The sequence below is a fragment of the Pleurodeles waltl genome, chromosome 6 (assembly GCF_031143425.1).
Source record: "Pleurodeles waltl isolate 20211129_DDA chromosome 6, aPleWal1.hap1.20221129, whole genome shotgun sequence".
In the NCBI taxonomy this organism is placed as follows: domain Eukaryota; kingdom Metazoa; phylum Chordata; class Amphibia; order Caudata; family Salamandridae; genus Pleurodeles; species Pleurodeles waltl.
The window spans coordinates 1,163,021,293-1,163,039,455 of NC_090445.1; the positions used below are offsets into that span (position 1 = coordinate 1,163,021,293).

General features: G+C 43.3%; 1 protein-coding gene across 1 annotated transcript in view; it reads left to right on the forward strand.

The window, feature by feature from the left end:
• Positions 1-18,163, forward strand: part of NPFFR1 (neuropeptide FF receptor 1) — a 1,392,392-nt gene that overhangs the window by 1,215,149 nt on the left and 159,080 nt on the right. The window lies entirely within an intron of this gene.

Here is an 18,163-nt window from a genome sequence, read left to right on the forward strand (position 1 = left end):
GTTAATCTCCCAAAAAATATTTTCACAAGCAAAGGCAAACACAGTAACATTGTACTTTTCTAAATCAGATCACTTATAGTACTAGTATCGACTTGAGTTGACCTATTAAAAACAAACAAACGGAAAATACAGCTGGAATGAAATACCAAAATCCATCACAAAGGGAGAAAGCAGATACCTGTAAGAGGAAGAAAACAGGCAAGGGAGTGCCTGGTAGTGAATTGAAGAGGCCTGATGTGGATTCAGAACTGCACAATCTTGCTATTCATGCTCCTACATTTTATTGCATCAGCCGGGGGTGTCTGAGCAGCACTTTGGGCACTGGCACTTATTATTTTACAAATAAAGCACTGATCAAAAGTCACAAAAAAAACACACAAAAAATGGCAAAAGCATAAAATACACAAACCCAAATATACACACAGATGCAATAAAATAAAATATGGGGTGAGTGATTTAGATACGGGTGGGATTGAAAAAAATAATGGTGGATTAGGTCAGGCCCCGCGCCATACAAAGAGAAAAAGAAAAAAACAAAATGGGCGTGCACATGCAAACCATGTGGTGTCATTTGTGTGCTTTTTACAGCATAAGAATGTGAAAAGCTTAGCCCGAATGAGCACATCAAGCAATACCGGCCGCTGGGGGAATTCTGCAGAGCTCGTGAAGTTTTTGACCTGCATTGCAGAATTCTGCATAGCAAAACTCCGCGAGCCCACCCCTAATTATAGGTGCACTTATAATTACAAGTCTCTCTTTGGACAAGTTTTTCATAATGTGTTCTTAGTAGATACATTTGAATACTCTGTGGTGTATTTCTAATGAGAGTTTCGCTGTCTGCAAACTGTGTGGTACAGAATAAACTATCTCCATAGAGTAAACACTGTTTATCGCACCCACATTTTTACACTCATTTACACTTCATTTCTCAATGTAGATTCAGTGACTGTGATGGGCTTGATACAGGTAAAGACCGTAGTTAGTAGGGCATTTGTTATGTAACAGGGCTTCAGTATCTGGAGGAACTTGTTTGCTCCTGAACAGGTGTAAGCAGTTGTAGACAGAGTGCCCCCCCTCCGCCCCAAGCCTTCTAAGGCGCAGATGAACCTATCCCCTGGGACCATCTGTTTTTTAAAGGGAAGAATGCCCACACAACCATCCCTCGTGAGTTATCTCAGGCCCCGGGGACACCATCCCAATGAGCCATGCAGATTTTAAAGGGGGGGGGGATGCGCTCCCCATCCTGGAGCTCATCTCCCAGGGCCAAATAAAATTAATAAAGGTCAGGCTCCCCAAGCCTTCTAGGTCCCTGGGGGACCCCATTCTACGGGGCCAAAATCAAAGGGGACGGAGACGTGCAACCACCCCTCCCTGAGCTTCTGCTGGTGAGCTAGGGCAAGTAATGGACAATACAGGAGCCCATATGTAGGAAAAATGAGTGGTGGCAATTTCATGACACTGACAAGCCAAACCAAGAGTGTCTTCTCTATTTTTTGTAGTGCAAAAACTTCTGAAAACACAAGCGTTTCTGCCCTCCATGTGATGATAATGTATTCAACAAAGTTCTCAATATTTCAAAAAAGAGAATTTTTTTAATCAATTGTATGGTGAAATGTTGGCTATTATTACAGTTGTTTCAGGCCTGCTTTTGGTTTCCTTTCAACGCATTGCCACTAGTCTTTAGGAAAACCTCCAGTAAAACACAAAGTGGCTGGAATTCAGAAGGCAAGTGTGCAACAAAGTGGCCTTTCAATTTAATTTTTATTTTGTCACATCTGCTGTGAGTTCAAAGCCACAGGTCAATTTGTCAGGCTATATCTTATGACAAACTACTGCTTATTCTTTTAAAAGGACTGAAAGTGAGAGGATATTGTAAAGCAAACTATGTGACTATTGGGGTACAGAGAGTGTGAAACAAAAGGCTGTGTGATGCCATTTTTATTCTGACACACAATACCTGCAAATAAACTGTACAAATATTTTAAAATATATTAGCCATCATGAAAGCACTCATGAGTAACATTTTGTGTAATTCCAAAGTGCGATGGAAAGAAAGATTTTGATATGATCAAAAAAAATCAAGACACTGCTTCTGGTGATGCCAAAATGATAAACATTAACTGAATCCCGATTTCCACACTTGTACACTATATCGTTTTATCAGTAATAACTTGGGCCAGATTCACAAAGGTAAACGTAGACTTTTGTGAAAGTTTACAATTTTTTGCAATTCACATAGCAATTTTGCCAGTGGTATCTTTACGACTGCCTATCTTTTTATGTGCGGACTCTCCGCCTTGGCACATAGACTTCTCAACCATAAAGATACTACTCATAACATTGCTTTATGAATTGCTAAAAAACAGTAAATCTGTGAATCGGGCCCTTCATGTTTTTGCTAATTTAGTGGCCATTTCAATGGGAATGTGCTCTCTGTAATGACCGTGTGCTACCCTAACATGTTATAGTAATATATTTGTGAGAGTGTGGTCACTTATACACTACACCCGTGCCATTCTCGGCTGATTGGATGTGGCTCATTGCTAGACTTGCTCTTTGGGTGATGCTTGAATTTATCAGTCTTTATGACTTCAGTGATTTAAGGTTGATGGCAGCATCCCCACTCTGAAAACTATTTGAGCATCACTGGCAAAACAGAGAAGTCTGACGGATGCGAGTCCACTATAAGGCAGTCACTGTGCAATCTTTACAATTCATTAAACAAGCGTCTCACTGAATCTGAACATAAACAATACTCGTCATGCCTCAAAAGAAAGACGTCTGAGGTTTGACAATGATTCCAGATGGTCCAGTTTCAGTCGGACCTTTCGACCCTTTGGGAAATGACCGGTGTTTTCTGTTATGTTTATCCGCGCCTTCTCTCCAGTCGAGGTTGTAAGTCTACATTATACCCTATTTTGAACAAGTATCTCACTAGCCTCCCAAGGAAGGTCTGAGATACACGACTGAGAATGTAGAGTGAAGTGAATCACCCAGTCTCGCACATCACCCAGTAAAGTTCCAGTGAATCAGATTGTTCTACACATGACGCTATTCTGAGGCGTGTTTTTCCCTGTCAACGTGCGATGGGAAAAGTGTTGAGGATAGATTTGACAACTGCCTATTATTCAACGAAAGATGAATTGAAGCATGCAATGTATAATCAGGCATCTGAGGTGCGAAGGGGCACTGGCTTCCATCGTCACATGAATAATGTATGCATATTTATATGCATATATGTGATACTGACAGGTAAATAGCTTAAAATCATTGTTTAGTGCAAGAACAATTTCCTTCATTTCACCTTCCCACAATTCTCAAAGGCACCTGATATGTTGAGATAAGAACTCTGTTAATATCAGGCCAGCCACGTACACAAGGAAGCATAAACAAACCCAATGGGCATGGCGACAGGCACTCAATCTGAACAGATTATGTCGTTAACAACAAGGATTTTTATTATACTTTGACCATAAGCTCTCCTTAGAAGACCAAACAAACCACATTCTAAAACTGATCTGCATTTTTAAGAACGGTTACAAAAACACTGCTTTCCAGCCCAAAAAAGTATCCTTTAATAACACATAGCTGCTTAGTCATAAACGTTAATATATATGTGTCAGCATGTTTAGTTCTACACCTAGGTGTTACCCAACACTCGGAAATGGTGAATAGCAAAAAACTGTATAGTTAAACATAGGTGTTGATTTATACTTCTCGTCCCCCTCACATCGTGAAGGTGGAGATTTTCTCAACAGGTTTTACAAATGTAAAGTTACTACTACTAGCTTTACACACATTGGTTGATATCTCCATCATAGTGACAGAGATCTCCTTATGGGAAAGTATATAGAAAATTACTCAATTGTATTACTCGTTAAAAAAATGAAACTACCCTAATGTGAATTATATGCATAAACTAATTTGAAATATTTGTTTTTAGCCTAGAACTAATAAAATAAAATGTTACAGCACATCAGCTCATCAAATCGAATGTGTATTGAGTAATTAATTATTAATTGAAAAATACTAATTTAATTTATGAACTTACATTTTTAAACAGTCATTAAAAAAAAACACCCTCACTAACATTTTTATTTATGCTTAGTATGTAGTAAATTTGATTAAATGTTGAGTTAAATGATTGTAAACTATTTTTAATAAACCTTTAAAACTTTAGTTTGCTTTACATAAGGTTTATATTAAAATAATTAATAAAATAATTAATAATTATGTATCAATCAGCATTTGTAAAGCACACCACTGTCACCCTTAGGGGTATCTGGGCGCTGAGGGTGCCAAGTCTCTGTTGAAAAGTCAGGTTTTGAGTTTCCTTCTGAAGTCCTTCAGGGAGGGTACTGTTCAGAGGTAGAGGGGCAGAATTTTTCAGCACTTGGTGGCGAAGTAGGAGGAGGAGCAGCCACCACATCAGCTGTGATGAATGTGGGGTGGGTATGCAATGGCGAGAGAGGCTGAGCCCAGTGTCTTGCTGGCTAGTGGAAGGTTAGTCGTTGGTGATGTAGAAGGGTCCTGTATCGTGTAGGGCTTTATAGGTAAGTGTGAGGATTTTGAACTGGCTTCTCATGAATGAGGAGCCAGTGGAGGTTTCTGAGGTGGTAAGTGATGTGGCTTCACTTGGGGAGGTCTAGAATGAGTGTGGCTGCTGTGTTTTGTATGGTCTGGAGTCTTCTGAGGAGCTTGGAGGAAACACTGGTGTAGGTGGCATTGTCATAGTCGAGGCGGTTTATCACAATGGCCTGTGTAATGGTTTTTCTGGTGTTCATTGGGATCCATCTCAAGATCCTGTGGAGCTTGCGAAGCGTGTGGCAGCAGGAGGAGGCACCTGCGTTGACTTGTTGTTTAATGGTTATTTGGCTGTCGACGAAGATGCCCAGGTAGCGTGCAAGGTCTGTTGGTGTGGGTGTAGGTCCGAGTTCTGCTGGCTACCAGCTGTGGTCCCACATGGAAGTGTTCTTTCTGAAGAGCAGTACTTCTGTTTCATTGGAGTTGGGCTTGAGGCAGTTGTCTCTCATCCATTTGGCGACATTGGTATGATGTTTTAACCCTAAAAATATGCATAAGTTAAATATTTAAATAATTTAATTTAACATAATCTCCTATGGAGAGTTATTTTACTTCCCCGCCTCCATTGTTTTCCCCAGAAGTGTGTTGAAGAATCCATGAGGGCTGTGTCCTTGCATGACTTACTCTAAGGCGGGGCCGGAGTACATCTTTTTTCAGCACCTTTTACCTTCAATAATTTTGAAAGTGGTTTGATAATAACAATTTCCTAACTCTTTTGAGGTTTTATGTCCCTCCCTAAACTCCTTCTTAAATTTCCCTAATTCATTTAGAAGCAAGCAGCCACCAATTAACAGCCACTCCCCCTTGTTTCTTCAATATTTACTACAAACATATACCTACATGTGCGGAGATCTCTGCCACCAAGATGGAGACCTCCACAGAATGAATATAGAAGGTGGAGCCAGAGGTCATTTCTCATTGGTTTGAGAATAACATTGTGTAGTACAAGAGTAGGAGTACTGTAGTAGTACTGCACATGCTATAAAATGCAATTTGTGAACACGCCCCATATAATTTTGGTATGTACCTTGGAATATGTAAAGTTAACTTCTGCATTGCCTTATAGTTCCAGGTGCTCACTTTATATATGTTTCTGCTAGAATGCAGAGTATCTTGCAGGCTTGCATCAGATTAAGAAGGTGCAGAATCCCTTTTTATTCCTCCCTGCCATTCCGGGTGCTCAATTTTGTGTTTATCTTTCTAATGTATGTGGGTCCACTAATGCCAATGAGTTTGTTTGTCACTAATTTCATGTACCTTTTTTTTGTTTGCATTTTTCTTGAGTTATCACTCTCAGTGTCTGTGTCTACTCCTCACTGGTGTCTGTCATTTTACTCCAAGTGTTTTTGTGTCAATTGTGCCCTATTTCCAAGTTCCCACCTCTCTTGGTTATTGCGTACCATTCTCTTTGTCAGCATCCCTTTTTTACTAGTCAATGTAGATACTGAGCTGCTGCAGCCACATTTTTTTCGCTAGACTAAAGATCGATGCCATTGCAGACTGGTAGAGCTGTTTTTAAACTGCTACCTCAATTTTGACATTTCAATGCTTGACAAAGACCAAACCGTTCTTTTTTAATATATATGTCACCCCTAAAGCAGGTTTAACAAACCCTTAAGGCAGAGTGCAACATATTAAAAAGAAGGACTGTGTTTTGATGACTTTAGATGCCCTGAAGGTACAAACTTTGCATTGTTGTTTCAATGTAGCAAGGTTTGTCACTACATTGGCAAGTATGGTGAAACACGCTGAAAACTCAGCAACGCTGACTTCTAAATGGAACTACTATACATGATGCATTGAGATATCAAAAAAATCACATGAAACCCAACTTGTTGCCTAAGTCAAATGTAATAGAACTATTTTGGTAATGGCAGCGTTAGAAAATTGGCACTTTGTTGCCCAAAGTTTTCCAGAACCCGTTTTGGTTGCACACAGCTGCTGTCCATGACACAGTCAACTGCCCTCTTGGGGAAAGGTGTGAATGGCAAACCTGAAAGCCACCTTTGAAGGGCATATGGTAACCACACTAAGAAGGGGCTTCTCTTTTTTGTAGGCAGACTTACTGGCATCTCAAACAGAGAAGGAAAAGGATTGTCAAGCCGGTTTTGCAAGGGGAGTGTAGCTCCTAGGTAGCCACACCTCTGGGTTGGGCTAGGGAGCCCCTCGCACCAAGAAAAGGGTCCAACCATGTTGAGAGTGGGCAGAATAGTGTTCTTTGGGATAGCCATACTTCATAAGAAATTATTATCAGGCAGGAGGAGATCTGGTATCCCATTGGCTAGATAGCCTTAGGTTTATAACTGATATAAAAGTGGCACTTGTGGCACCCAAACCTCGGAACATATCTGTTCTGCAAAGAAGACTGAGGACTTCATTGCTGCTCCCTGGTCCCATCAAAGAGAGGCTGCACCAAAGACTCCATATGCTGCACTTCTGGACTGGCAAAGAGAAGACTGTGCATGCATTGCCCCACTCATGCACAAGTTGCTCTAGAGTGCCAGACAGAGGAAGTGATTCCAGAAGTCAGCAGGTTGACTCCCTGTTACAGCCCCAGGCTACAAAAGCAAATAAGTCTGCAATCTTGAGAGCCTAGCACTAACAAGACTGATCTCCGCTGGGCATGGAGGTGCAGCCTTGAAGGCTGAGTCCTGGCCCTCATAAGGTGCCCTGAATCTGCTGTACCAGGGAGAGGTTTCAAAGTGGAATTTTGTCTCCCAACAAGGAAGTTATCAACAACCTAAAGAAACCACTGAGATTGCTGTGACTGTAGACAAGTGGCTGCTGGCTTTGTGCTGGACTTCACAAAGACACGGTGGGAGGCTAATGCCACCCACACCAACCTGAAGGTCAGAGGGGTGGCCACAGGAAGACCCACAGCACCATCTGAGTATCCTCGTCATCTTCGAGTATATTCAGCATCCGGTATCTCTTGCAGCAAGAACACTTCATTGATTTCAATGGTAGTTTGACCTAAGGATTCAGAACTGGACAGTAGACTGTTAAACCCAACAGGTAACTATCCTCCTGAACCCGATTGGTCCCTGTACCTGACTCCCTTCAGAGTTGGCACATCCACGAGTGCCCATATAGCTGTTTTCAGGTTGCATGTCATGGCTAAATGTAAACTTCTATCACAGTAAATTAGAAAGATGTATTGCATTGAATGAAAAGCAGTGTTTTATTGTGACTTTGAAAATCATATTGTCAAAACCCTCTGGTTGAATTGTTGTCATTGGGGTATTTAAAGATAAAAATATAACCAGTATTTATGAATTGGAGTCAGATTTTACTTGTGTTGTGTTTTCTTCTTATTTTACTGTTTTGGTACCCCTTAATGCTTCACACTTGTTGCTTTAATAAAGCCTGACTACTCTGTCCCACAGCAACCCAGGACTGAGCTAAAGTTTTACAAACAAACCTGAGTGGTCCTGATAAGGTTTGTGTCATTATTACACGTCGGGTTCACACAGATAAATAATCCTCATTTCTCACACTTTTGTTGCAAATAATGAACTTATTGAACAAATTATTCAGGGCAGAGATTTAACTTACAAATGATTGAGAGTAGTTACTGACATAGAAGCAAGTATTGTAGCTCAAGTAAGTCCTTGCATATACTGTAGAGTCTGCATTTGTATTTCAGTTCTAGGACGTCCCAGAGTTTCAACCACACATAGAGAGTAGGAAAAACATAATTTGTCACACGGTATTACATCTGTCATATTAGGATAAATGTACTAGAACTTAAAAGGCTAAATACTAAAAAAGTTCCTTCTTGTTTCAGAGATCAATGTTTCTGCAGAGCAGGTTGAGCCCATGAGATATCCAGTGTCTGAGTTTCTCTTTCTCTTGTCTCACCATCTCTCACTTGGTCCACTGCCAAGCAACGTTGTAGCACCGTTATCAGTTGGTTTAGGAAAGCAAGGAATTTGGTGACACTCCTATTTGATTTGGATTGTCAGTTTAGTGTAACTGTGACAAGTTTTATATTTATTAAATAGAAAATGTGGGGAGTGGGATCTGATTGTAAAGATGTGATATCCATGAGCTGGTTGGTACAGATATTTTGAATAAAGGCAGATAACCTTCAAATGGATGTGGCCCACTTCAGGGAGCTACTGCAGTGAACAACATGTAGCTGAGACATGGTCTCATGAGCTTAAGAAAAATACAGCATGCTCTGGAGCAGGGATTAAGACAGGCCAGTATATAGATCAGTACAGTAATCCAAACAGGCATTTATTGTGACCTGTACCACAGGAGAGTGTTTTTTAGAGGAAAGCATGGTAGGGATTGGCACAAATTATGTCAGATTCAAAAAGCATGTTTGGCCACCAAATTAACATATGGACTGGAGGAGATGTCCGTGTGTAGAGTGACACCAAGGTCCTTGTATGTATGTATGTCTGTATATTGTATTTCTAAAGTGTGAGCCTAACCATAAGGCATTGGAGTGCTGTACAAGGTCAAAGACAGGCATTAAGTCAGTAAGTGGTCTGCAAGGTAGCTGAGTTGTGGACGAATAACACACTCTTCTTTAAAGAAGGTTGTCTTCAAATCTTTCCCAAATTGGAACAATGCTGAGGCAGTCCTGATGGATATGGAGGTGATGTTTCAGATCTTCAATGAATAGATGGCAAAGGCCTGCTGCCTCTTTTTTTCACATATCTTAATCTGCAACCTAATACCGTCATGGATGCTGGTGTGCTGAGAACCACAAGAGAGGTGAGCTTGTCTGCAATATAAGCTAGGTGCTGTTTATGATGGCTTTTGTGCAAAATTAGGTTGTTGGTTGACTGGGGTGTGAGCCCTCGTCAAGTAGACACCACATTTCTTGTTAGGGTAAGGTACAAGCAAACCCCAAGTTAACCTATGCTCACCCTCTGGTAGCTTGGAACTGAGCAGTTAGGCTTAACTTAAAGGCAATGTGTAAAGTATTAGTGCACACTCCACAGAGTGAAACAGCAAAAACGCAACACAAAAAAGATCCCACACCAGGTTAGAAAAATAGAACTTAATTTAATAAATCAAACAAGACCTAAATGACACAAATTCAATAAGTAGAACTTGAGCTATGAATTTTGAAAGAATAAACTGTAAAACATCTTTTGGAAGCAAGACGTACCAACTGGGGATATCTGTTTGCACTGGACCAGGAACAAAATCAAAGGTTTAGGCCAGCCAAAATGGAGCACAGGCCAGCTACAGGAACGCAGTTAGGCCAGCTGAACCAAAGTATCCTAAATTCTGGTTGCTCTGGTTCCGAGATGTGGTGAGGCTGTGGTGTGACGTCCTGTTGCATCATCGGCGAGGATCCCATTGACGGGGATTGTGAAGCGAAGGTCAGAGTCGGGATGGGTTGCACAGCTGAGGCGCTGCATCAGTTATGATGAGAGCTGACGATGAGTTGCAGTACTGTAGCATCATAGTCAAGGCTGCAGTCAATGAGGGACACAAGGAGCTTGCGGTGGTGAAAGTGTTGCGCAGCAGCAGCAGTTCCAAAGGTAATGCCTAGTCCCCAGATGTGGGGTGGAGCGGTGATGCAAATCTGTTGCGTCAGTTCCAACCCACACAGTAGCAGCACTTCATTGGGCCTGCTCCACACAGTAGTGGCAATGCGTTGGTTCTGTTCCCACAGTAGGGGATGTGTTGTTTCCACAAGATGAAAAACCTTAGGCCCATTTTCAAGGGTCCGGGACTGGGGTGGCACCACTTGGCAGGGCAGACTCACAAATGGCAGAGAATAAGTGCAGAAGCAGGGTGATTGGAAGTCGTTTATTTCCCCAAGACTTAAGATGGGGAGGTCAGCCAACTAGCCATTGGAGGCACTCTCAGTTCTGGGATGGAGAGATGCAGAACCGGTCCTTCTCACACCCAAGCTAGCGGGCAGCAGGCAGCAGGTCAATACAGCAAAGCAGTAGTCCAACAGAGGAGCAGTCAATCAGAGTGGTAGTTCTTCAGCATCATAGCAGTCCTTTTTCCTCACAGAGTATCCACAGGTCTGGAAGTGTACTGAAGTGGTGGTGTCATAGGTGCAGTTGAGGTACTGGGTTTTTCAGAACCGGTACTGATCCGGTAACCCAGCGGTGCCAGGGTACACCCAAAGACCTTGGGTACTTTCCTGATTCAGACTACAGAAACTCGGAGTCTTCTAGGTGAAGTAAAAGATCGAATTTATTGGCTGCAACCAATTGACAAGCGTCCTAGAAGTACAACAGCACGACTTGTATGTTCTCAGGAGACTGTGTGTCAATGCAAAATCAGGTTTCCTTATATACAGTTTTTTAAGCTTCAGGCAAACATTCTTGACATTTTGGTTGGTCATTCACATGTCTTCACTACAAAGGAAAAAACAGTGACATGATGAAACCTCATATTTCATGTCATCCAACCCATAATAAATTACCCGGCAAGGCCTAGAATTTCACATCAGATAAGTGTGGACCCCCAATAAAAACGGGCACCTCCCCCTCGTAAAGTAAGAAGAAGAAAAGAGCAGGTGCAGGTGGGAGTAAGATTAGGCAGGGTGTGTGAGCGATAACAAGGGTTTTATGGCATGGTGTGCCTTGATGCTATCTGATTCGGCCACTGGGAGAGGGACTGACCAAACAGGTTTGGCCTGAGGCAATGGTTCCAGCTTGCCCAGGTCAGAGAAAAGTCAATCAAGGTGTACGTGTCCTTGGAATCAAATCCGACTGTATTATAAGCCTATGTGAGGGCAACTTTTAAAATGGCTGTCGTGTATAAAATGGGAGCCACGAGTGCAGGACAAAAATGGCGATTTCGAGGTGAAAATGCTGCTGGAATTGAGCGAAAATGCTCATGCTTAGTGTACTAGTCATTATCGGTCTTTTGATACTAAAATCGTACTGTTGTGGCAAAGTAAATTACATGGGTCCAGAATTTTTAGAACCACACAGTAGTTATACTCAGTTGGGCCTTTGAAGAGGAGGAGACTTCAGAGACATGCCTTTGAAGTGCACACAGTCCCTGCCATTGCAGCCCTGGCTCTAGATTCACTACAGGGGGTTATGCTGCCCTCTGTGTGTGGGAAGGACTCAGCCTATTAAGATGTAAGTGAGGCTGTACCCAGCTCATCCCTCCCATCCTGTCCAGGATGGCCCATCAAGGCCCATCAAGTCACGCCTAAGCTCCTGTTGTGTGTCACTCTCTAGGAGGGATACACAAAACCCAGCTATCAGCCCACCCCAGGCAGGTGAGCAGAGGCAGGCAGTAGGAACCAAATGGCTGAAGTAAAAAAAATGCCAACTTTCTAAACGTTTAATTTACAAAATTGCAATTTAAAACCTAACATCACCATAAGTTATGATTTTAAATAGTGACCCCAGAGAGATCAGACCTGAAAAAGCTATCTCTTCCCAACTGAAACTTATACTTATAAAATGTTATAAGGCAACTCCAATAATATCCTAGGGAGAGATAGGCTTTGCACTGGTGAAAAATACATTTAAGAATTGTTTACTACCAAGACATGTGAAACTTAAAACCACATGTCCAACTTTTTTAATTCACTTCATCCTCCCCTGGGGCTGTCTAGGGCCTACTTTGGGGTGTGCCATATACATTAACAATGAAGGTTTGGGCCTGGCAAAAGCTTTATTTTGCCAGGTCGAAATGGCATTTCAAGACTGCCCCTGCAGACACCAAACTGCAGCCTCATCGGTACTCTAGGTCCCCTCTCATCCTGACGAGCGCGGCCCCTGGGACACAGGTGGTGGACCCAAGTGACCCAGATTGGCCAGTTGTCCAACTGTCCGAATTTGAAGGAGGTAAGTCCTTGCCCCCTCCTCCCCAGACAGTATACCTCTGCACTGTGTGATCTGCAGCTACAAGGGCTTCTGTGCACAATTCCAAGAAATCCTGCATGCACAACCAAGCCTTGGTCCCCAGCACTCCGTCCTGTGATGCTCAGCTCCCTGAGTTGCCCTTCAGTGTCGTGGGACCTCTCTTTGCAGTGCTGAGATGACTGCCATGTTCAGTCTTCTTGAACCTGTGTTCAAGGACTCCTGGGGGTGCTTCCCTCCTTCCAGTGGCTCTCTACGTTGCTGAGGGCCCCCTCTGTCTCCCATCCTGAGTGGCGACATCCTGGTCCTTCCTGGGCCAGGGCAGCACCCTTTGTCTTCAACCGCAACTCTTGCATGTAGTGAGGCTTGTTTGCGGTATTTTGCCTAGGAAACCACCCTGCATCCACCAGAATGCCGTGGGACATCTTCTACACAAAGCAGAACCTCCTACCTCATTTTGTTGGTGCAAAACCAGCATATTCTTCCAACCTGAGGCAGCCATTTTGCACCTTCATCCGGGGTTTAGTGGGCTCCTGCCCCACCTGGACACTTTACTGACTCTTGGACTTGGTCCCCTTCCTTTACAGATCTTCAGGTCTAGGAATCTGTCTTCAGTGCTTTGCAGTCTGGTGTGGTCCTTGCAAAATCCTTTATCACGACTTTAGTGTGTTTTGGGGGATATAGTAGTACTTTACTCCTGCTTTCCTGGGTCCTGGGGTGGGGTTTCCTCTACACCCTTGGTGTTTTCTTACACTCCCAGCGACCCTCTATACACTACAATTGCCTAGGGGTGCATTTGTGGTTCACATTCCACTTACTCAGTATTTGGTTTGTGTTGCCCCTAGGCCTATTGCAATCTGTTGTGTTTCAGTGTTTGCACTACTTTCTGACTGTTTTACTTACCTGATTTGGTTATTTGTGTATATTTTGTGTATGTTACTTACCTCCCAAGGGAGTACATCCACTGAGATAATTTTGGCACATTGTCGCTAAAATAAAGTACCTTTATGTTTAGTAACTCTGAGTATTGTCTTTCTTATGATATGGTACCTGTATGATATAGTGATATTGCAGGAGCTTTGCATGTCTCCTAGTTCAGCCATGGCTGCTATGCTATAGCTACCTCTATCAGCCTAAGATGCTAGAACACTTCGACACTCTACTAATAAGGGATACCTGGACCTGGTATAAGGCTTAAGTACCACTGGTACCCATTACAAACCAGGCGAGCCTCCTACACTGACACCCTACTCTAGTCTCCAAACCACTGTAGAGGGTTGCCCACCATAATTCTACATCACCACATTTTAGGTGGAGATCTATTTATGAAAAGTGCATGTGCTAGTTTGATAAAAGCACTTCCACTACTGTTGAATGCCAGTCGGACCACCATGTTGAAGCAGCCTACTCTGTATTTTATTTTTTCTTTCAACAACAAACACCCAATGAGGGGACTGTTGTTTAAAGCATAATAAGAATATTCATTATACTCAAGGAGTTTGTTCCCTGTGGATCTGGAACATCTGAACCATATCCTCTCCTGAGGTGTCATGCCTCACACAATGTCCTAGGAAGGAAACAGTGACATTGGCTTAGTTCTAAGTGGCATAGGGCCGTCACTGTGACCTGGAAGCCCAGTAAAGGATAAGCTGCCAGGATAAGGCTTTCTGTTGGTTGAGCCAGCTGAAATCTGCTGTCAAAAAGCCAGCGCATTCTCCACCTATTAATGTGGTAGGAGAACAGGGCCAGCTTTAGGGCAGTGGACTGGTGAGCCAGGAGGGGGCACAGACCTCAGGGCACTGTGTTCACCAATTACTTACAGTTTAAAAACACATGCTGCAGAGTACCTTGTGGTCCAGTTTTTAGGCAGCAATAAAAATGTAAAGATACTTTTTGTGACTAATCTTCCTGCAGATAGAGGGATGGAGTTTTTTTATAGTGGCAGTTTTGACCTGCAATAAAGTAGTGTAGAGGGTTAATATGCCTGTTGCAAAGAACGTGTACTGTACAGATCACAGATCTGTATTTCCAGTGGATAGCTGAGGGGATTACGGCTTTAATCACAGAGATCCTTTTGTTACCCAAGTTTATAATATGCAGCCCTAATATAGTGACTGTTAAAATATATCATCAAAGAGCTGCATGCAAACTGCATAAAGTAGGCAGGATGTTATGTTGTTTTCCCCAGTCTTTCATTATTTATTCCTAGTGTTGCTAAAAAGGATTCATTTGGGTTGATAAACATTCTTATTAGTAAGCCATATTTTACCAGCACTTTAAAACAAATTAAATGTATGTGAGAGAGGGCTATGAAGAGATGAAGGCATTTTGCCTGGTGGTAGTGAAGGAATCCAAGAAAGAGGTCAATGATCCAATGATTGTCGCACCAGGCACCACCAGCACTAAAGCAGGCTCTTTAGGAGAACCACGACTTTATAGAAGGGGAGAACTGCCCAATTATTACTAGTGAGTAAGATTAATTTAAGCATTTGCATTGATTTCTTGTTTCTTATGGAAGCAGAAAGAAAATATCACAAAAGAATTGAAGTTCCTCCAAAAAGCAATTTCTAAATGGGGAAAAACCAAGGTAGAAAAAAAGAGACTGAAAGGTTCTGGAATGGACTTGGTTTGTTGCAGAAATAAGTAGCATTAGGAACTACAAAGCTCCATGGCAAGCATATTCTGAATCAAATGAAGAAAGAGAGGAACACATACCATAGATAAAATGATAAATACCAAAGGACCATCCAGTGAAATGAGTCAGAAGCTTTGCGACTGTTAGACCTGACAGCCTTAGGGTGGTCACCCCTAACTTTTTGCCTCCCTCCCTCCACTTTTTGGACACTGTTTTTGCTGTTTTTAGACTCTGCACACTTTATCACTGCTAACCAGTGCTAAAGTGCATATGCTCTCTCCCTTTAAACATGGTAACCTTGGATCATACCTGATTGGACTATTTAATTTACTTATAAGTCCCTAGTAATGTGCACTATATGTGCCTAGGGCCTGTAGATTAAATGCTACTAGTGGGCCTGCAGCACTAGTTGTGCTACCCACTCAAGTAGCCCCTTTACCTTGTCTCAGGCCTGCCATTTCAAGGCCTGTGTTTGCAGTTTCACTGTCACCTCAACTTGGCATTTAAAAGTACTTGCCAAGCCTAAACCTCCCCTTTCTCCACATATAAGTCACCCCTAATGTGTGCCCTAGGTAACCCCTAGAGCAGGGTGCTGTGTGGGTGAAAGGCAGGACATGTACCTGTGTAGTTTACATGTCCTGGTAGTGTAAAACTCCTAAATTCGTTTTGCACTACTGTGAGGCCTGCTCCCTTCATAGGCTAACATTGGAGCTGCCCTCATACAGTATTGAAGTGGTAGCTGCTGATCTGAAAGGAGTAGGAAGGTCATATTTAGTATGGCCAGAATGGTAATACCACATCCTGCTGACTGGTGAAGTTGGATTTAATATTACTATTCTAGAAATGCCACTTTTAGAAAGTAAGCATTCCTTTGCACTTAAATCTTTCTGTGCCTTACAATCCACGTCTGGCTGGGCTTAGTTGACAGCTCCTTGTGCATTCACTCAGACACATCCCAAACACAGGGTGCTCAGCCTCACTTGCATACATCTGCATTTTGAATGGGTCTTCCTGGGCTGGGAGGGTGGAGGGCCTGCTCTCACACAAAGGACTGCCACACCCTCTACTGGGACCCTGGCAGACAGGATTGAACTGAAAGGGGACCTGGTGCACTTCTTAGCCAATCTTTGAAGTCTCCCCCAGTTCAAAAGCACATTTGGGTATAAAACAGGGCCTCTGCCCTACCTCATCAGACACTTGCTGGAGAAGAAACCTGAACCAGAACCTGCATCCTGCCAAGAAGAACTGCCTGGCTGCCTAAAGGACTCACCTGACTGCTTTCTCCAAAGGACTGCTGCCTTGCTGTTGCCCTGCTGCCTTGCTGAACTCTTGCCTGGCTGTAAAAGTGCTCTCCAAGGGCTTGGATAGAGCTTGCCTCCTGTTCCCTGAAGTCTCAGGACCAAAAAGACTTCTCTTTTTCATTTGGACTCTTCGTGCTCTGAAAATTTTGACGCACAGCTTGCTCCGCGGTGAGAAAAATGGCGCACACCGACGCTGATCGACGCAACGCCTTCGGGGCGACCGGAACTTCGACGCATGGCCTCGCAAGGACAACGCCGCCTGACTTCCAGAGGGGAAATCGACGCAACGCCTGCCGTGAGAGCGAAACTTCGACGCGCAGCCCGCGGAACGGCGCGCAGCCGGAAAACAAGCAGGAGAATCCATGCACAGACCCCGGGACATCTGGTAATCCCGCGACCCACAGAAAGAGACTGTCCACGCGCCGGAAAACAACGCACGACTTCCCCGCGTGAAAAATAATGACACAAGTCCGCGTGTGCTGGGGAGAAATCGACGCACACACCATTTTTCCACGTATCTCTTCTTCTGCGGCCCTTTGCGGAGACTTTTCCACTCCAAACCAGGTACTTTGTGCTTGAAAGAGACTTTGTTTGCTTTTTAAAGACTTAAGACACTTTATATCACTTTTTTGTGATATCTCTACAATTTCACATTGCATCTTTATTCGTTTTAACCTGCAATTATCCAGAAAAATATTATATATTTTTCTAAACACTGTGTGGTGTATTTTTGTGGTGTTATATGGTGTTATTGTATGATTTATTGCACAAATACTTTACACATTGCCTTCTAAGTTAAGCCTGACTGCTCGTGCCAAGCTACCAGAGGGTGGGCACAGAATACTTTTGGATTGTGTGTGACTTACCCTGACTAGAGTGAGGGTTCTTGCTTGGACAGAGGGTAACCTGACTGCCAACCAAAAACCTCATTTCTAACAGCGACCAACTACTTATATATAAGTCAGAGCTGTTCATACTCTGATACGTGTTCACGTGACAGGAAGTTCCTGATACTGTTGTGCCAGTCATTATGTTTTGCAATGGACCTTTTAAAAACATGAGGTGTGCGCCTTTTCACACAAGGACCATCTTTTATACCTTGCCTGCATTACTGAGTACAAGGACTTTGACTAGGTGAATGAACTCTTAATCTGAATGTGCGCTGCACTGAGGACAGTACACATGTGACTCACCATACGTATGACATCCATAGCAGGGACGGCTCCTCCACTATGGCGGAGGAGCGTTGACCCCCGCCAGCATCAGCAGCTGCAAAACTTTTACAGTAAAATATAAAAACATAATAAGCTATGTTTATTATGTTTTTAATGGAAAAGAGGTGGGACCACGAGTGTGACAGGAACGAAGGGGAGTGCACAGCATTGCCGGGTTGGAGAGAGCTGGCAGAGGTTCCCACTCTGCCTCAGAGCTGTCCAATCCTACCGCTGATATCATGCTGCTGCAGTAGGATTGGACGCAGGGCAGCCTGGGTGCCTGTGCCTGCAGCTGAGGAACGGCGCTGTGGTGGCGATGCGAAAAAGGTAACTTTTTAAAAATAATAATTATTTTTTATTCATTTTTTGGTCTCACCCTCTTCGTCCACCCCACCAAGCGCCGCAGCGCCCCCCACCCCTTCTCCCTCCCACAAGCAGTGACTGAACAATACCACTCCATGGCTAGAATGATGAAAGTTATTAACATGCTGTCACGATCGATTCCAAAATCCAGGTAAGTGCAGGATGGAGGAAAGGCGAACAACATGGGTAAAGGCACGGAATGGCATGAGATTTCACTGAGGTGGAGGTCAGCACATGTGAAGGTAAATATATGCCTTT